The sequence below is a fragment of the Furipterus horrens genome, unplaced genomic scaffold (assembly GCF_987537825.1).
Source record: "Furipterus horrens unplaced genomic scaffold, mFurHor1.1.pri manual_scaffold_3, whole genome shotgun sequence".
NCBI lineage: Eukaryota > Metazoa > Chordata > Mammalia > Chiroptera > Furipteridae > Furipterus > Furipterus horrens.
The window spans coordinates 87,754,058-87,775,312 of NW_028327173.1; the positions used below are offsets into that span (position 1 = coordinate 87,754,058).

The following is a 21,255-nucleotide window of genomic DNA, read 5'->3' on the forward strand; positions in this document are numbered from 1 at the left end:
TTACTACACTAGTCATCTAATGATGTGCTTTAAGAAGTCATTGGAGGTTTGCTTCCATTCACTCATTTTAACAATACTGATCAGAAATCTGGGAGGTAGGAAGTATGAGTTCTAATCCCAGCTTTGCTACTTAATTAGCTTTGTGCCTTGAGTAACTGATCATTTCACCCCTCAAGGTCCCAGGTTTCTCATCTCTTGCTGGGATCCGGAACCCCCACTCTAGGCGCCCCACAAGCCTGGACTCTGCTGACAAATGGGATGAAACTGAGACTGTACTAGTTGTTTTACATCTCATTCACATTAATCTTGGTAAAACCCTGATGAGATATAATGAGTGCCATTTTTCACGTGGGGCAACTGAGGCTGAAAGAACTTACACAATTCGGCCAAGGATATACAGATAGTTAATGGAACTGGGATTTGAACTCTTGTCTGCCTGTTAGATCAGGCTCTTCCGTTTCTCACAATCCATCTTCCCCTCATGCTTCTATCTAGGAGAGAGAACAGGATTTGAATTGTCTAAGCAGGCTCAGACATCAAACCTGTCTTTATCTGAACGTATATCTCTTTAGTTGTTCCAGGATCACATTAGCTGACAGGTGGATCACCTTTTGGTTTCATTAGCCCATTGGTTCACTTCTCTCGCCTTACATTACACACCTGAGAACCTTTATTTCTATTTATGTATTTTTTTAATGCAAGTAAGCCTTTATTTCCTTATTAACAGAATGTTTGATAAAGAAACTACATATTTAAAGGTAGAAGTTCAAAGCACATTGAGGGAGAGTCCTTTTTTAATGCATTTAAAGAAATTCATTTTACATATCAATAAAATTAAAAGAACTTATTTTGAAGTTTTTTATTACTGACAATTTCTGAAAAACATATAGTTGATTATATTTTTCCATAGAAAAGCAATGTTAAAATATGGAATTTTTCCTGTACTAGAATTCAGCATTCAGATAAATCACTAGTCTAAACATCAATAGGTCATAAATGCAAAAAAAATCTGCTCTAAAAGTCTATACTAATTTAAAATACTATTCCCAGTTCTATTAAATAGGCGTAAATATATAGCACATATTATAAAAGGCATTGCATGTACTATTAAGTGCACATATAGTAAAAAAATATAATAGAAGACCTAAAACTAAGGTACTTACTATACTTAACATTAAGTAATCTTCGCATCTTAGAATTTAGTGTATTGCTAAGGAAATAGATGGCACAAGACTCTTTAAAAAGCCATCCAGATATTTAAAAACTTTTTTGATACATTTTTCTACAATAAGCAGAGGCATTGAGCCACCTTATTAATTCTAGATGTATTACTTCACAGAAAATATTTCCAGTGGCAATGACACAATATATGTCCTCTTCTCAATTTACTGGAGGCTAAAGTTGTAAAGGCTGCATCAGACAAAAGGTCATTCTGCCTAGCATTGATTGCTCTTGCTGTTATTAGTAAACTATAGAAGGAGTTACCTGGTCACTGGTACAAACTAAAAGAAAAAGCTTCAAAACACTTTGTTGTTGTTGGAGTTGGCCAAAGTGAATGAGGATAAACAAATATTGGTCATTTGCAGAGCAGAAAGCACTATATAAAGTTAATCTGAGATGCTCTTCTTAAAGGTGCTTTTTCTATAAAGAAATCTGACTCAGCTAGATGAAATAAATCACATAACTTTTTTTTCTTCTTCACTTTCTCAAGGTGGTTTTCTTGACCTGATTTCATGTATGAATGTTTGGCAAATGGTGTTAGGTTATCTGGAGGCTTGAGGAACATCTTGTTTACTAATAAGAGCTAATTAAAGAAAAAATTAAAGGAAGCTGGTTACACAAATATCTTAGCAGTTCGGCTAGAAAAAAGAGCACCTAATTCTTTACACAAACATGCCATGGTGGATATTTTACAGTACAAATGAAATTGCAAAGCCTTCCTAATCAGGTTTATGCAGTACCCAAGAATACTTGCTTCAGTCCTTATTGAATCAGTGATAGTTTAGAAATTACTGTGGCTTGATTTGGTGGTTAGGGAAGAAGTTCCTCTGTTCTTTGGAGCACCCTGTTGTAGTCTTTGCCTCTGTGGGAATAAGCACTCCAAATACAAGTGTTCCTGCTGCAGCTGCTGCTTCTGAATTTTTAACCAGCTTTGCCAGGGCCAGGACAGGGGAGGCAGATTCCTCCCCACGCTGCTAGGGCTGCTGCACCAACTCTGTAACTCCTGGCTCTCTGCAGGTGGTACAGCTCAGAAGCATGCCTCACTGCTGCCACCTCCAAGGCCTGGGCCTTCCTTTTCAGCTCCTTTCTGTCTTTCGCATCATGCTTGTGGTTGGCTTATTTGTTGATTCTTCAGTAATGTTTTTTCCTGGAGGTACCAAGCATGGGCCTTTGCAGCTGTCTCAGTTCAGGCTTGCTTTAGCTCCTCCTGTAATGTCTGCAGTTCTCTCTACTGCTTCTCTTTTACCAGTTAAATGCCCCCTCACTGCCTCCAGCTGCTGCTTCAAATCAGATTCCAGCTTTTCCTTCTTCAAGAGCTGTGTTGTTTTAAGCTCTGAAGTTTGTTTCACATATTGGGAGGCTAATTCTTGTCTCCTTTATAGGATCTCATCACTTTCTTCTGCATGGTTCTTCCACTGATTTTCAATTTCACCTCTCTACACCTTGGATTTGTTGATCAGGTTAGCCAGCATGAATTTAGTCTTGGCCTGGACAGGTAAAATGTTCATTATGTAGCAGCCGGATTCCCCCATTACCACTTTTTATTGGATTTAAGTTTTATTTGTTGGTTCAGTTTCATCACTTCTGCTGTCTTTCCTATAAGCCTCATTGCTGCCTTTGTTGGCTTCTCTGGCTTCAAAAAATTACTTATGAAACTGAAATACGATGTAGAGGGAATACTGGTGTCCTCCCTTGTGGCAAGTATTTCTGGTTCCTTGGGTCTAGGCTCAACACAAATTTCCACCATCCAGAACCCTGCAGGTCCCAGATCACCTGGGTACTGGGGGGCCCCCTTGAGTGACATTACGGCTCTGGCTGGTGCTCTCGGCCTCCGCAGCATAGCGGTCCTGGACGGCACTCTGTGCCTCAGTGACACTGCAGTCCTGGACTGTGCAGCACTGGCACTCAGGTCCCTGGGGGCTTGAGTGTCCACTTCATAGGGGCTGAAAGTGGACTTCCTGGCCTTTTCCCTGCTGCAGGAGCCTGGCTCTGGGGCTCTCAGGTCTCTCCAGGCTGTCCCAGGAATCAGCCAGGCTTCCCCAGGTTCATTTCCATTATGCTAAACTTGCCCTCCTGCCACTCACTGTCAGTCCTGCTCCTTGCACTGCCAATACCCTACCGCTGTCTGGGGTGGGTTCCCAGGCAGGCTCCTGAGCCAAGTCAGCACAGGAAGCTGGCCTGGGAGCTCTGGCATCCCCTCACTTTCCTCTCTTTACCTGGTTAGGGCTGGTTGGATCCTGTCATACTCTCTTTCCCAGCTCGCAATGTGGGCATCTCCCTAGTCAAGTCTCCATGGTGACTGAGTGGAGGGGGCGGAGCCAGCAGAATTTAGGAAGGGGATTGGGCCCTAGTGTGTCTATTGGCTTTGGGAGTACATATTTTTCTGGATACAAAAAATATCCTGAGGTTCCTGTGGTGGACTTGTTTTGTGAGTAGCCACCTCCAGTGCCCCTTAAGCTCCTTCCTAAAAGCATTAGCATTCATCTTATTTGGGAGCACATCTCCTTGTCACACCTAAAACCTTTAAAGAAATAACAATATCTAGTTACACTCGGATCAGTCAGTAACTCTGGACATGGGATCCAGCAGTAACGTCTTAAAAAGTGTCAGGGGTGTGGTTAGTGGCGGTGTTAAACCTTGGTTCTTGAGTTTGACTAAAGAATTCAGAGCTAAGAACTCTAATGCAAGAAGTTTATTTAGAAAATCACAGAGGTAAAAGAAGTGAGCCAGCTGGGCTGCATGGATTCAGGAAACAAGTTACAGAGGCAAAAGAAGGACACTTCGAGTTTAGGAGAAAGAAAGCACCTGAGAAAGAAGGAGTAGGCATGAGAGAGGGAGAGAGGAGAGCGCGCATGTGTGCGCATGTGCATTTGTGAGTGCACTCCGGGTCCCTTGCCTTAAAGGTTTTTATCTGTTTTCTAGAGACAGGAATTTTAGGGGAGTTCACCCTAGGAGGCCACCAGTGCACCAGAGGACAACTGGCCGTCCTGCCTCAACTGTCTTCAGGGGGATGAGGGTGCATCCTCTGGTTGCTTTGTGTAGCTCCTTGAAAGGGAACATGAGCCGTAACAAACAGCCAGTTGCTGTTAGATAGCAACTGGAGTTGAAAAAGCTATGTGAAGAAGATGAAAAGAACTAAAATGGTAAGGTGTGTGTAAGTGGGGGTGAGTTGCTGGGCAAAGATGTTCTAAGTTCCTGAGCTGTGCAGGCACTGAGGAGTTCTTTGGAGTTTCCCCTCAGTCCTGACTTTTGAAGGCTGGGGGTCTTCTCAGTCCCTCACATGTGAGCTGTCCATGGGGCAGTGACTGAGGCACAGTGGTGCTCACTGAATTTCATGGGAAAAGGATGATCTACCAGTTTGTTGTCAGTATGTTGCTGTTGGAAGTCTGTGTGACTTGTTGCCTGTGGCAGAAATACTGACCACCTGCTCTTAAATAGAAACTGCTCGACTTGTGATGAAAATACCTTAATTACCCGTGTTAATAGTGGCATGAAGAATACAGCTAGCTAAAATTTACAGTAATTCAGAAACCTCACTTAAGCCCATTTTTCCTCTGCTAAGAAGTAACAAAATTAATTGCTCTTTTTGTACCTGCCTATCCAGAAATTAGAGCTTCAAGAAATGAAGTGATAAAAAGCCAGGTAATTTAGAGAGAGGAGAACAACCTAGGGTAATATAGGGACTATTGTCTAAATTCCCCATTGGAGTAGGTTTGTATGTCATTTAACTGCTTTGCTTGGTGTTTCAGGTTTGTTTGTTTTTTTTTTAATCCTCACCTGAGGATATGTTTATTGATTTTAGAGTGAGAGAGGAAGGGAGGGGGCAGAGAAGAGAGAGAGAGAGAAACATTGATTGGTTGCTTCCTGTACGCATCCTGACTGGAGATTGAACCTAGGTATATGCCCTAACTGGGAATCGAACCCATAACCAACCAACTGAGCCACCAGCCAGGATGGTGTTTCAGGTTTAATGAGACAGCTGAAAAATTCACTAACATCAGTTTCTGGAACATCTAGAAAAATATATTTGTAAAATTTACCTTTTTCACCAATTTTTAGTGTATAGAGGTATTAATAGATTTACATTGCTGTACTGCCATCATCACTCTTCATTCTCTGGAACTTTTTCATTATCTTAAATTCAATTTCCACTGAGCAATAACTCTCCATTCTTCACTCCATGTGGCTCTTGGTAACCACTGTTCTACTTTCTCTTTATATCAATTTGATGATGAATTTTTTCATTACATGAAATTCCGTAGTCATTGTCCAAACCAGTAGAATACTGATTTCTAAATGTCTACAGGGATTGCCTCTAACTAAATGCATAATTACCTAATATTGGGAAATGGTAGACCCTTTTTGTTAAGGACTTGAAACCATCCAATTTAGTCACTGCTCCTAGCCATCACTAACCTTACATGCTCATCCTAAGAAAGATCATCTCTCTCATAAAAACAAAACAAAACAGTAACTCTAGAAAATAAGTGGCAGGTGGTAAAATTGACTTTGTTGAATATGTGTTGTCATGTGCTTGGTATTCCAGACTTTTTACCAGTCTCCATTGAGAAAAGCAAAAAGACTCAGGAACAGTTACTTAATATTTTTAATACCTCCCAACTTAGCAGTATAAGTATAATGTCATTGTTAACACTGGGCAGCTATGAAAGAATAAGTACATCTAAGCTTATGGGTTCAAGTCATTTAATAGGAATTTTGGAAATTTGGAGGAAAGTGTTACCTTCACCAAATGACTTGCTCTTTGTTGGCTGTGGGTACATCACTACTCAGGAGACTAAGGAATGGAACAGGAGATGCAGCCCCAAGGGGAGTGGCTTACCGTTGGCATAGGTGCTTAGAAGACAGCACCAGAGTGAGCATGTGAGGGCTGCCCTAAAAGACGCACATAGTTACGCAGTCACATCCTGATTGGACATTAGGGAAAGTTTCCTGATATAAGTGGTTTGTAAAGCAGTGGGCACTGACGGCCTCAAACCATTTAGCTGGTACATGTGAGGAAGGGAAACAGACATGAAATGGTGCAAAACTGATGAGGAGACCACCAGAGTTCAGACTTCAGTTACTACAGGTGACATTGCTGAATTAAAGGATACAGTATTCCCTCACTTATCGCGGGTATTACATTCTAGATCCCCCCCCCTGCAAAGTAGGAACCTTACATTTATTCTACACTTTTAAACCTACATAACTTTAACAACATACATATACAGTACTGCAAAATCCATGATAAATAATTAAATGTAATATTTTTTAAAAACTCACGGTACAGTGAGGCCACAATAAGTGAACTGCGATATAGAGAGGGACGACTGTATATACATCTTAAATGTTGATAGATATTGCCAAATGATCTTCCATAGAGATTTTAACAATGCCTGTTTCTTAGATCCTCCTGATAGAATGTCAGACAATATGCTGTTTCCCAATCTGTACATTAAAAAGTATCTCGTCATTTTACTTTGCATTGCTTTGAGCATCTATTCATAAATTTCAGAAGCATTTGTAATTCCTTTTTGTGCAACATTTTGTCAGTAGCTGATGCCCATTTCTCTATTTAGAAGTTGGATTTTCATAGAATGATTTTAGTGGTTCTTATAAATCATGATTCTGGAGTTTTGGTGAATATATATTGGGATCGTATTAAGACAACAGTCATCTATTTCTATATTACTAAGTTTTAATGAAGAGTGGATGTTAGGGTTTGTTAAATACCTGTAGAGCATCATATGATTTTCCTCCTTTGATCGTAGGGTAAATAAGAGGATTGCATTTCCTACCTTGATTTGTTCTTATATATTCTATGCATGCTGATCAGTCACCACTCACTCTTGCCGTGGTATAATAATCCTTTGGTGGTTTCTGAGTTCTGCTTATTAAATGTTTTGTTTGGGACTTTTGCATATAGTTTCATAAATATCTAAATTATCACTGATATAGCTTTTCAAAGATCATCAGTATTCTCCTAGTGATTAAATTAACCCTTATCTCATTTACAGTCTTTAATCTTCTGTTTAGCTGTGACATTTTACACCCTGACTAGTGTTTTCACCCTGCCTTCTTGAAATGCTCACCTTTTTTTTTTGCATTAAAATTTATATATTTTTTGAGAATTATTATTTGTATTTTTTTTATTGTTGTTCTATTACAGTTGTCCCAATTTTTCCCCCGTCGCTGTCCACTGTCCCCCACCCACCTACAGTCAATACCCACTCTGTTATCCATGTCCATAGGTCATTTATACTAGTTCCTTGACTAGACCCTTCCCCTTCTTTTCCCCCCTTTGCCCCCTCCCCCCTCCCCTCTGGTTCTGTTTTGCTCATTTGTTTGTTTTGTTCATTAGGTTCCTCTTATAGGTGAGATTACTGTGATACTATGAGTTGAGCTGTCAACTCGGTGGTGGCTTCTCATAGTGCCTATCTGTCTGCCTAGAGCCTTTCTACTTGACCTTCTTTCAGGTTTGACATTATCTCTAAGGTAGACTGACCTCTCATATATTGCTTTAGCATGTCTATCTGCATATCCTGCCATCACCTCAAACACAGTGTGTCTAAAATAAACTTATTTTTCACCCCCACCCCAAATTAGCTTTTCCACTTGGCATACCTGCTTTTGTTTATTGTTACATTTAACATTTTCTTAATAATCCTGCCTCTAGCATGTATTGAGCACCTGCTGTATTGCAGACCTGAGAAACCAGGCAGCAAGGAGGAAAAGTGGGAACAAGGAGGGCATGCAGCAAATGTAGATTCTGTTTTCAAGAAACGTGATGTGCTAGAGAAAAAGACATTGTTTGAAGAGGTGAAGAGAAAAAGAGGTTAAGGGGAGTGTGATTTATTTGTGGTGAGGAAGCAGTCAAAGGTGAGAAGTATCAGGTATAAGAATGAAAGGTTAACAGGAGCAGTGCCTAGGAGGTGCTTGAATCAATATCAGGAAGGGAAAGAGAAGGAAGGGAATATTCAGAAAGAGTCTTGGGAGGAGAAACAGTGGGCACAAGAACGTGAGACCTGTGTTAATGAAAAAGGTAAGGTTTGGTTCTTGAAGAGAATAGATATTTTAAGTCCTGAAAAATTTTCTTCATGTTTGCTATATCTGTATTAGCAAAATCGTGTCCTATTTTGATAGACTCTTTAAGTCTGTAGGATTGAATGGAGGACCATTAAGGGCTAATCTTTGTACATAGTAGATGCTCATAGTTACTCTTTAAATTTAAGGATACATCGTAAGTACATTTTTTTCTGTTCAGGGAAAACTGCATTTTTGTTGTTCTCTCCTTTAGCAGTTTGGTATCAGGCACTTTAGGGCAGGTAGGAAGCAATTCTTGTCTTTCTCAGTGTCACAAACCACTTAACAGCATGTTGGAGTAGCTTTTGCAGTGATAGTGCCTCTGTGTGGTAGTGGTGAGCCATGCACCCCAGTGAGCAGTCCCCGCCGGTTGTCCTGAGAGAGCATTCCTCACCCAGTATTCCCTTGAATTCCTAACAGTCTCAGTGTGCTGCTCCTTTTCTTAGGGCTTCTTTATTCCAGTTGTTTGCCCTTACTATTAAGAAAATTCATGTATGGGAGCTATCGTTCTTACATTTTTCTCTCTCCTTCCTATTCGTGATCTCATCCATCTGCTTAGAACACATTTACCTCTCCTTTTGCGTGATGGCATTTCATATACTATGATAGCTCTGCCCTTACATCTCTTCTTACCCAGGCTAAACTGTTTTTTTTTTTTTTTTTTTTGTTCCTTTCCCACTAAATAATTGATTTCCAGACACTTTATAATTTGCCAGCCATACTGTAATTCCTGTAGGTTTGAATTTTAAAGAGAACATTAGATTAATTACTTTAAGTGAGGGCATACTACTATCTTTCCCTTTTTTCATTTGTACTGGTAGAATTATAATCTGACTTACCCTGCTCACTGATAGTGTTACAGAACCCCGCCATTGCTGTCTGGAATAGCTGTGGGATTTGATTGCCTGCTGCCAAGAAACATGATTCCTAGGGCAAGAGTTTGGTGAAAGTGGAAAGGTTATAGAGATTCAGAATAATGGTGGATTTCTGCCATTAAGTCTGCTCCCTTTAAAATACCCCAAAACACATAATCCTGTGTCCCTTTGCCAAACGAGGCTGGTTTCAGAATACACCAGTCAGAAGTACCGTCTTTCAGAAAAGCAGAAGTCTGCAGTTCAGCATTTCCGCTCACAGTTCAGCTTCAAGCATCCCTCATGAATCTGTGCTTGGCTTGGTGGGTCCTAGCACAGCTCTATCAGCTCTGCCACGATCTCCTCCTTCTTACTCCAGACCTCTGGGCATGCTCCTATTCCAAACCTCGTGGCTTCCGCCTTATCTACCAGACCTCGTAGCTGACTCCCTTCTACACTCTTTCAGACTGCGTGGCTTCTCCTTCTCTTTCAGCCTATCCTCGTTTAAGTGCTTGGCCTGGAACCTCTATGTGACCTCACATCCAGCCCCTCCTATGATATGCCATTAGGCTAGTTCCCCCGTATCTTTTACCTTCTTTTGGCTGCCATCTTTAGTCAGAGCAAGAGTTCCCAGCGACTTCCAGGGTGGGCATCTGCCCCTGCCTCTGGCGCAGTTGCTCCCCAGGTATGGCAGGAGTCCCTGACTGCTCTCAGAGTCAGGCACACCTTTGGTGCCCTAGGTGGCAGACCTCTTCCCTTCTGAAAGGCATAGCTGTTAACTTGCCGTTATTATGCAAAGTATCCTCACCACCATGTCATCCACTTCCCCTTCCCCCAATCAAGGTTTGTGGGGAATATGCTCTGCTATTTTCAGGGGACCCCCGTCCTGCACCCCATTGCAATAGTAATTTATACTGCTTTTCGTAAAGGTGTTAAGCAGTGTATACTTCTCTTCAGAATTTAAAGTGATTTTCCCTATCCATCATCCTACCCTCTGTCACTGTATACAGAAAATAAGTGTATGTATATGTGTTGTATGAGTGTGTTTAAGTATGAATATGAGTATACGTAATTATACTATATTCTTACACATATATTTATGTATAATTATATGCACAATTATACACGGAATATATATAACAAAATTATGTATACTTTATATACTGTATAATTATGTATATAGCATGTATCGTGTGTGTGTGTGCACGCGCGCACACGCGGTGGCGGAGGGGAGAGAGTAGTTTCTACATTTAAAATAATTTCCAAATTAGTGTTGACACTACCTCAGAATCTTTGGAGTTGTAGACACCTCCTGGGTCCCGTTTGTGCTTTGTACCTGAGTGGGCAAAGCTGGATCTTGCCAATCCAAACTGGAGAAGAAAGGCTGTACTTGTGTGCTTGTGGCCTTTGGTTCTAACCCCGTCTCCAGAGCACAGAGCATATTCTCACCCAGTAACTTGTAGAGGGCTGTCTGCTAAGCTCCGGCAAGGAGGTGTCTTTAGGTAAAGAGCCTGACAGTGTTACCTGGGAAGATAAACTGGTTTTGTGTTGATTCTTTCCAAAGCAAAAAAGAACATTTCCTGGGTTTGGTGAAGTCCTGTAGCATGTGATCATATGTGATTTTGCATATTGAGCCTGAGGCATTTCCTTTGCCTAAGGTGGCTACTCAGGTAGCTTGGTGGGGAATTGGGCTGTAATTATTCGCTGGAGACTGTATCAGAGGCAGCAATGATGTAAATAAAAAGGTAATGGTGGAATGGGAGGATAGAGGATTTCAAAGCAGGGGCTTATACTCATTGGTGTCCTCTTCTCACACTCAGAACGGCATACACATTGTTCTAAATCCTTCCCATGGCAGTGCTTCTTCTCCCGATCCTGATTCCCTGCCTGGTACCTAAGAGTAGCCATTTTTCCCTTTAGCTATTTTCCCTTGCTCTTCTTGTTCCCACAGTTAGCCTACCCTGGGCCTGCTGCAGGCCAACAGAAGGGGACATTCAGTCTTCTGTTCCTACATGCTTTCCCACCTGCTAGCTATCCTCCCTCCCAGACACAGAATCTTCTAGAGTCAACCTACTTTCTGTAATGTCATCTCCTTCCTTGGTGGGCCTTATAGTATGCACAAATTCTGTATCAGAAATAGCTTTGCTTGTATGAATGATTAGGTGGAAAAGTCTTCCAGAAAAAAACACTGTTAGTATAAATGGGGAATTCTTTAAGACAGGAGCATCAATCATACACCAGCCTCCTTTTCAGTAGGTGCTTTGTAGCCGTACTTCTGGAAAACGTAAAGCTGTTTACTCCATTGAAGGCACAGGATAGGGGTGAGTAGAAATGAAACCACAGAGCCCTCTGCTTATTAGTGTGTTCAGCTCCTCAATTATGGGTATCTGTCTGGTTCTCCCGTAATACTTTCATATTTTCTACCTGTTTCTTATCATCTTTCTCCTACCCATTCTGCCTTGTTCCCAGAGCCCTCCTTATATTTATCAGGGAATTGTCACTATATCCACAATGTTCTTTTCCACTGCTCATAAGTGATGTCACAGTTATGACTGGGTGACAAAGATTTTGTTCTCTGAGTCTTGCATTTCCATCTGTCCTGAGCCCTGTGGTTGTCTCATATCTTGTCCCAGTATTTGTCCTGAGTTTTTGCTGTCTTCTTTTGGTTCCTAGTCAGTAGTTTTGAGCAACTTTTTCTGATGCTTCATTGTTAGCCTATTGAGAGCCCAGTTAAGGGAGTAAACCCCGACAGAAAATCCGGAGCCGGAGTCCCTAAGGCGGTTTGACGTTGTAGTCAACACCGGCAACTCCTGCGGCGCACCTGAAGCCAAGCTGTATTGACTCTGTCTTTCCCTTGGATCCTTCAGCTGCGAAGAGAGGGGGGGTCTGCTGCATGGGCAACAGCAGATCCTCCATATCACCCTGCCCAGGCTCTGTAGCTTCAGTTTCACTGGAGAGGACACTCCAGCGTCATCGCAAGATGTCGATTCAACACGGGTGGAGACATATACCGTGTCACTCCCGAGTTGGACTGCACAGCCATTCTCGGCGGTGCAGATAGACTCTTAAGAAGCTACACCATCGTCTCTCGAGACGGACGGCTGCCGACGACGATGAGAGCCCAGTTGACCTTCTCTCTTGTGCACTGGATTCTTACCAGTTACATTCTCTGACACTACAAAAGTTGATGGCAGCCATTCCAGGACATAATTGTAACCTGTGGTTTTCAACATACAGTGTAGCCTGATTCTCCCATATGTCCTGTGTGGGCCATTGTTCTGTGTAGGTGCTGGAAAAATGTAAAGCTGTTTACTCCACTGAAGGCAGAGGATAGGGGTGAGTAGAAATGAGACCACGAGTTGGGGGGTGGGGTAAACCAAAGCTCGTGTTATCGTACAGTTTACATTTTCCTTCATGGAGTTTAAGAACATACTTTTGAAACATAGAGAAAGAAAAATACTGCTCTGTTGGCTTTTTGATACACAGATGAGCGAAAAGAGCTACTGGTTTGTCTGTGCTGTTACTTCACTGCCTCTGATTTTAAGCAACACAGTTATTGAATCTTTTCTCAGTCATCAAATGGGTCTAATTTTGAAGGCTGTGTTAACTCATATATACTTATAATTCTTTGAGTTACTTTTAAGAAGTATTCAGATGGATTCATGGACTGTTAGTACAGACTTAAATAAGCCTCCAGTATGTTTGATTTTTTTTCCACAGAAATTGAATCTCTTAGTATGTTCTAGTTGTATACTTTAAGATTATCTATATTGTGTCCATATGTAATAATATTACTTTTCCCTTACATTATAATAAATAACTTTTACCAATAGATACAGATATTCAAATATACAAGGTTAAATTTTTGCAGTTACATAGATAGCCTAAAATGACATAATTGACACTCACATGCATATCATTATTTTAAATCCTATGGAGTTGGCAAAAACATCAGTTCATTATTCTAAGTTGACTTATAAGATGTTTAACTCTCAATATTAATATTGTAAAGAGTATTGTCTTCACAACTGAGATGCACTTACATCAGGAGAATTTTAATGGTTCATTTATTTTAACAGTGCTAACTGAATTATTCTTAAAAATGTAAGAAAATTTTAATAAAATATTTTGATGACACAGTTAATATATAATACAAATCACATTCCAGATTTCAGCCAAAGGAGAAGGATTTACTTTTGAATTTTATTTTTAAAAGTTTGAGTATTTTGTAGTTACTACCACAACCAAAAAGACTGGATATGGTATACCTGTGGTATAGTTCCTAAAATCAGGTACTGGTTTGAGTTCTTATATTAGGGAAAATCCAAAACAGAAACAATGCTATTCTGTTATGTTCGGCTACTTTTTAGAAGCTAGTTATAAAATTAAAAGATTAAAAAAAAATAATGTATTTATTTGTTTGTTTATTTATTTATTTTTAGAGGGGAAAGGAGAAAGAGAGGGAGAGAAACATCCCTGTGTGGTTGCCTCTCACTCGCGCCCCCAACTGGGGACTTGACTTGCAACCTAGTCATGTGCCCTGACTGGGAATCGAACCAGTGACACTTGGCTCGCAGGCCGACGCTCAATCCACTGAGCCACAGCAGCCAGGAAATTATAAGATTTTTAAAATTGCTATTAAATAATGGTGTTTTTACATATGAAATTATTTTGGAAAAAATAAATAAGAATTAGCTTCCTGCATATTAAATTTTTTAAAACTACAGGAAAGTTGACTTTGGGTTTACCTTTATCATACTTAGGAATCTGGACTGGTCAACAGAAGTCTTAGGATCAGGGATTTTGTAACTCATGTTTATGTGCCTGTACCAACTATAATGGCAAATTTGTGGGTGGAGTCGGGAGCAAGCAGTATTATCTGACAACTTTTGCTTTCTTATATAGAAATTTCTCTAGTTAGGTAGAATACTGTCAGGTTCTGTGGACATAAGATGTGGTATCTCACTGACTTACCACTGGGATTGCAAATTCTATAGAATAAAAGATAGTCAAAGTATTATGGATGTCTATTTTATTGACAACTTAAAATGCACAGTATGTTCATTTCTAAACTTTTGAAGTCAGTAAACAAGACAGCCTAGATTAAATAATATAGTTTTTCAATAAGAATGCTCTCATGGAGAATATAGTTGAGTTTCTCTAGTTGTACTACTAAAGCTCTAGGTTGACAGACTCCTGTTTGATGACCTATGGTTGGTTGATGAGATCAAACTTACTTGGTAATAATCCCCTTTATTCCCTGGGGATGGGTTTAAACAGTTCTTGAATAGAAGCACTGTGATGGTCTTCTGTGGAAAATTTCTTTCAAAACGTCTGCTCAGAGCATATACCATATATAAGTTCCACTTTCGTCTGTCTCACTTTTTTATACTTCAGACATCAGTGTAGAAACCTTTGTGGCCTGATGTGTTCACCACTAGGAAGGGGTGTAGTTAGTATTTACCTGCTAAGTGCCTAGTTATTTTCTTAAGTTCACTCTTAGTGACATGATCTGATACAAGGAACTTGGTTTTATTCAGCATAAGAAGCTGTTGCTTAACCTTGATTCTTTCATTTATCATTGGGATTTAGTAGGATGCTGCGTTTGAATAAGTTGAACATCTTCTAGTCTTTATTTCAAAATCCATCACCACTTGAAGCACCTCTCTTGAAGGATATGTGCCAGAGGGTTGAGCAGATGGTGGCTGAAAAGGCCTAAGAGGCTAATGGCAATTCTAACACCACAAGCTATTAAACTTCGGGAAAAGACAAATAAACAAACAAACAAAAAACTATGAATTTTTTGAATTTACATTTTATTTTTCAATTACGGTTTATATTCAATATTATTTTATACTAGTTTCAGATGTACAGCACGGTGGTTAGACAACCATATATTTGATGAACTGTTCCCCCCAATATTTCTAGTACCCACTTGGCACCACATACAGTTATTATAATGTTATTGACTGTGTTCTCTATACTGTACATTACATCCCTGGGACTATTTTATAACTGCCAGTTTTACTCCTTAATCCCTTCACCTTTTTCACCCAGTCCCCGAAACCCCCTATCAACCATCAGTCTGTCCTCTGTATTTATGAGTCTGTTTTTCTCTCTCTCTTTCTTTGCTTTTTTTTTTTAAGTTCCACATATAAGTGAAATCATATGGTATTTGTCTTTCTGTGTCTGACTTATTTCACTTAGCATAATATCCTTGAGGTTCATCCATACTTTTGCAAATGGTAAGATTTACTTTATGACTATTATCTCATTGTATGTATGGACCATAACTTTTTTATCTAGTGGTCTGTTAATAGACACTTGGGTTGCTTCCATATCGTAGATATTGTAACTAACACTACAGTGAACATAAGGTTTAATATATTCTTTTAAATTAGTATTTTGGGTGTCTTTGGATATTTACCCAGAAGTGGAATTGGCTGGGTCATAAGGCAGTTCCATTTTTAATTTTTTGCAGACTTTCCATACTGTTTTTCATAGTCTCTGCACCAAACTCCATCCCCACCAGCAGTGCGTGTTTTCTTTTCTGCACATCCTTGCTAACACTTGTTTGTTGATTTATTGATGATATTTGATTCTGACAAGTCTGAGGTGGTATCTCAGTGTGGTTTTAATTTACATTTCTCTGATGAATAGTTACATTCAGCACCCTTTCTTTCATCTATTGGTTATCTGTATGTCTACATTGGAGAAGTATCTTTTCAGGTCCTCTGCCCATTTTTAAAATTGGATTGTTTGTGTTTTTGGTGTTCACTTGTCTGAGCTCTTTTTAAATGTTGGACATAAACTCCTTATCAGATGTGTCATTGATGAATATCTTCTTTCATTAGCAGATTGTCTTTTCATTTTTATGATAGTTTTCTTTGCTGTGCAAAACCTTTTTAGTTTAATGTAGTTCCATTTGTATTTTTTCCCCCTGCCCAAGGAGACATATCAGAAAAATATTGCAATGAGAAATGTTCGAGATTTTACAGCCTGTGGTTTCTTCCAGGATTTTTATGGTTTTGAGTCTTACATTTAAGTCTAATCTATTTTGAGTTTATTCACATGTATAGTGTAAAAAAGTGGTCTAATTTCATTTTTTTGCATGTACCTGTCCAATTTTTCCAACATCATTTATTGAATAAACTATCCTTAGTCCATTGTATGTGCTTGCTTCCTCTTTGAAATATTAATTGACTATAAAGGTGTGGGTTTATTTCTGGGCTATCTATTCTGTTCCGTTGATCTACATGTCTGTTTTATGGCAGTGCCATGCTGTTTTAATTACTATGGCCTAATAGTATAATTTGATATTAGGTAGTGTGATTACTCCAACTTTGTTCTTTCTCAAGATCACTGTTGCTATTCGGGGTCTCTTGTGGTTCCATATAAATTTTTTGAATATTCTAGTTCTGTGAAATGTGTCATTGGTATCTTGATAGGAATTGTGTTGAATCCATAGATTGCTTTGGGTATTATGGACATTTTAATGATGTTAATTCTTCCTGTCCATGGACATGGTATACGCTTCCACTTATTTGGGGTCTTCTAGGTGATTGGATTTTTGATTAGGCATTTGTGTTTGGGATCCCTGGTGTAGGAGAGAGAAGGGGCAGGAAGGAAGCAAGGACCAGTGTTTTTCGGAAGGGAAGGAAGGAGTAACGGACAAAGAGTGGAGAAGGGTATGTGTGTGTGTCAGTATTGGGGGAGTCTGTTGTCTTAGAGAGTAGGGTGAGGTGGTGGTCTGTGGAGAACTAATATTTCTCAGGAACCTAATCCATGTCAGACACAAAGCTATGTACTTTCATGTTTATTACATCCTTACAATAACCTTGGCAAGGCTGATATAGAAATCATATGTAGTTTCAAAGGAAAAGTGGAAAGGAAGGTAAGAAGATACTAGAAAAGATCTTCTAAAAGTAAAGAAAAATAGTGTGATGATTGTTAGAGATGAACATCACATAGTGGTAGATGTGGTGGTGTCTTTATTCTAATTTTTGGGGGTATGGAAGGTAAAGTAGTAGGTTGAGTCAGAAAGGTAAAGTTGGTTATTAAGTTGGGTACCTTGAAGTTATTTGAGCTCTCTACTTTTGTGTATGTTTGGAAATTTTAAAACAAAAGGTTTTTTTTTTTTTAAAAAATGTCTAGCAAAGAAGCAAAATAGTCTTGGTTGTGGTAAAAAGTGGAAGAGTATTTATGAATAGCAGGGGGACTTCCTTCTCTCCCGCTTTCAGACCAACATGATACCATAAGTCTATGAACCTGTTTTTGAGGCAAATTATTAACAAACCATTTAGGAAGTAAAGACAATAAAATCAGTTGTTGTTTTTTTTAAATCCTCACCCAACGCCGTGCTCATTAATTTTAGAGAGAGGAGAAGAGAGTGAGAGAGAGAGAGAGAGGAAGAGACACGTTGGTTCCCTCTTGTATTGCACCCTGACTGGGGACTGAACCTGCAACTTAGGCATGTGCCCTGACTATGAACCCAACCTGGGACCTTTGGGTTTATGGAATGATGCTTCAGCCAACTGAGCCACACCAGCCAGGGATAGTTTTTTTTTTTTTTTTTTTTTTTAAAATGTGGTCATTTCAGCTTAATGTGTGAAGACTGCAGAAATTAGGTGGTTTTTTTAATCTTCGTTCTATTGCAGTGGAATTTTTGTCATTGATATTAAAAGGAAGCTCAGGACTGGAACTGTCTCATTGCAGAAGGTATATAGCTCTCTAGAAATAGATGCTTCAAAAAAGGGAGCTATAAAGGCAGGAAAATAAGATAGTAGCTATTGTTTATGGAGATCTTATGCTGTGCTGGGCACTGTAAACACATAACATATTTAATCCTTATAACAACTCTAGGAGGTAGGGACTATTCTTCCTTATTTATTTTTATTTCATTGTGGTAAAGTGTAAAAGACATAAAAACTGCTTTTTTAACCATTTTTAAGTGTGTAGTTCAGTGACATTAAATACATTTACTTTATTGTGTAAAGTATCATCACCATCCATCTCCGAACTTTTTCATTTTCCCTAACTAAAACCTTGTACTCATTACACTAACTCCCCATTCCTTCCTTCTCTTAGCCCCTGGCGACCACTATTCTGCTTCCTGTCTGTATGAATTTGACTACTCTAAGTACTTCATAAGGGTGGAATCACAGTATTTGTCTTTTTTAGACTGGCTTATATCACTGGAATAATGTCTTCAAGGGTTCATCCATGTTGTGGCATATGGCAGAAATTCTGTCCTTTTTAAAGACAATAATATCCCACTGTATGCATGTACCACATTCATTCATATGTCAGTGAACACTGGTTGTGTTCCCCTTTTGGCAATTGGTAATACGTATTTTGTTATGAACATGGATGTGCAAATGTGCTTGAGTTCCTGATTTCAGTTCCTTTGTGTGTATACTCAGAAATTGAATTGCAAGACCATATGGTAATTCTATGTTTAATATTTTTAGGAACTGCCATACTGTTTTCTACAGTGACAGCACCATTGTACATTTCCATCAGCAGTACACTAGGATTCCAATTTCTCCAGGTAGGAGGTAGGTACTATTCTTATTTCAGTGTTACATAGAAAGAAAAGAGGTACAAAGAGATTAAGTGAGCATACGCAGCTAACATGTGCAGATCTGAATTTGAACCCTACAATTTGACTCCAGAACCTTAGATATACAAGTAAGGTGAGGCACAGAGACACGATTAAGGGCACTATGTCTAATATAGCGTCAGAACCTGCATTCAAACCCAGGTAGTGTGCCTTCCGAGTTTATGTTGTCAAACATTCTTAAGATTTAGTGATTGGCCTTCCTCCTTCCTTCTCTCCCTCCCTTCCTTTTCCTTCTTTCCTCCCTTTTTTTTTTTGGTTAAAAGTACTATTTTAAAAAAAGCAATATTTTATAGAAAGATACTAATTTTTGAATATCTGTATATGGTCTATTCTGCTTTTCTAAATTTATGCTTCAAACTATTTTGTTATTTAAAATATTTAAAAATGTACACAATATGTTTGAGTTTCTTTTTATTTAAATTTCTTGTGTAAATTTTGCTTTTAAGTGTTTTGAATAAATCCAAATTGTTTCTCATGGAATTTTTAATACCTTTTCTACCTGTGTCCGCCAGAGTGTCAACTAAAAGCTAGCAGGACTTTCTAAAGCCAGATTTAAATTGAGGGTATTAATGGTAAACACTGAGGACTTAAAAAAAATTCAGATAAAGTGAATTTTCCAGCTTTATCATAGAAGAGCAACATCTAAGAAATGTAACTGTTCCTTTAATCCCTGTGTATATTTTGCTAAGAGGGTGTACATTCTCTCTCAAAGAACAGTCATTAGGTGGCCTTGAGGCATTCTGGAAATAATGCCATTTCTGGGCGATGCTGGCTCAGCTGGGCTCATGTGTCAATTCATGTTGTGATCTGTCTCTAGAGCTTCTTACCAGGGAAGTGCCCCTGAAAATAGAGACTGATGGGTCTCCTTGACCCTGCTCAAAAGAGGGAGTTCTGGGTGTGCATGGGCCTGAGCTCCTTTCCAAGGGTTGGGGTGAATGGCTCATACAGTACACTTTCATAGCTGGGTGTTATTTTTGGTTAAAGGCTCCTGGTCTCAGCATATCAAAGGTCCACTATTTTGCTAAGATGAATTCACTGATCTTGAAGGTATCTTTAAAATCTCTAATTTGGTGGTTGGGAACCACCTTGGATGTATACTGCAATCTACCTGGGGAGCTTGAAAAATAATGAGGCCAGAGGCCTACCTTCAGAGATTCTGATGTAATTGGTCTGGTGTGTGTCCTCCTGGCTGTAAAGACTTTTAAAAAGCTTCACAGATAATTCTGATGTGTATTGTGTTAAGGTGTAGGATTGTTGCTCCAGTTTCTGTCGAGTACTTTGGGCTGCTGAGATTTTTGCTGTCTCAAAAGATACAGAAATGTCTGTTCTCAGCATGTCCTTATTAGTGGGATTGCTGGAATATATTCCTAATATGCCAAGGGAATCTTTTCTATTTTGTTTATTTGTGGTGGAAAATTATTTTCATATCCTTTGGAGTATGTCTGATATTCATATAATTTAGTGATGGTTGCTGTAGAAGACAGATCTCATTTACTTTGCAGAGCTTTGAATTTAGAGGTACAGAGGAAGGGCAACTCTTTGCTCTCATAGATTTTAATGCAAGCTCCAGGTCACTTTCTGAGTTCTGATGGCAGTTTCATTTTATAAACTGAAGACTGATGATGTTTGAGATGCCATTTCTGTAGTTCCTGAAGGCTTCTCATTTATACCCTCACCACCTCTAGAGCTTGCCTTTCTGTGCATTTAAACACTTGGCCGGTTCATTACTTCGTGAAATCTGGCTATATCTTTGATTAAACCACGTAGTTAATCTGAGAGTTCTTTGGTTTAGAGCAGAGGTCCCTAACCTGCGAGGACCAGTACCAGGCCACATAGCAGGAGGTCAATCATCCTGAAACCATCCCCTACCTGCTGGTCCTTGGAAAAATGGTCTTCTAAGAAACCGGTCCCTGGTGCCAAAAAGGTTGGGGACTACTGGAGAGAAATGATTTGTCTTACATTACCTCTGGGCCTTGGAAGTTTGTTTAAAAAGACAGTGATGAGTCTGGGATTGTACTCTGCATGACTGTGGCTTTAAGATAATTTGTTTTAAAGTTCATCAGAGTTTAGAGATGAGATTTGGAGTTTGAGGAAGCAAATGTTCTATCTTTGGTTTGGTTTTTAAAATGAGTATTACATTTAAAACCTTTGTCCTTGTTTGTGGTGCAGTCACTCCCCCTTCTCCCCCTCTCCGATCCTGTTATTCGCAAGTAGGGTGTTCCATGAAACCTTTTGTGTGCCAAAATGGTATAAGGCAAAAAAGCAATTACCATTAATTTATATGAAAAGGTTTTGAGTGTTCCCAGACCCAAAAATAACCTACCAGATCATACCAAATACACTTAATTACTTTCAGTTTTATGCTAAGTGTAACACCCTTATGAGTGCTGTTAGGTTTTTCCGATATCTTAGGACACATTTTGCTAATGGATGCACAAAATAAATCAAGATAAAGCACAGATGCTCATGGACACAGTT

The 21,255-nt window shown here is 39.3% G+C and overlaps 1 protein-coding gene across 9 annotated transcripts in view; it reads left to right on the forward strand.

Moving 5' to 3' along the window:
- FARS2 (phenylalanyl-tRNA synthetase 2, mitochondrial) overlaps positions 1–21,255 on the forward strand; it is a 582,942-nt gene that overhangs the window by 24,647 nt on the left and 537,040 nt on the right. For 5 of the 9 annotated variants that reach the window (XM_090269837.1, XM_090269834.1, XM_090269842.1 and 2 more), the window contains exon 2: positions 18,626–18,712. The exons of 3 other annotated variants lie outside the window; for them this stretch is intronic. The gene's annotated coding sequence lies outside the window, so the exon portion shown is untranslated. The remainder of the gene's footprint in view (positions 1–18,625; positions 18,713–21,255) is intronic. One more of the 9 variants, XM_090269836.1, reaches the window with a different exon arrangement.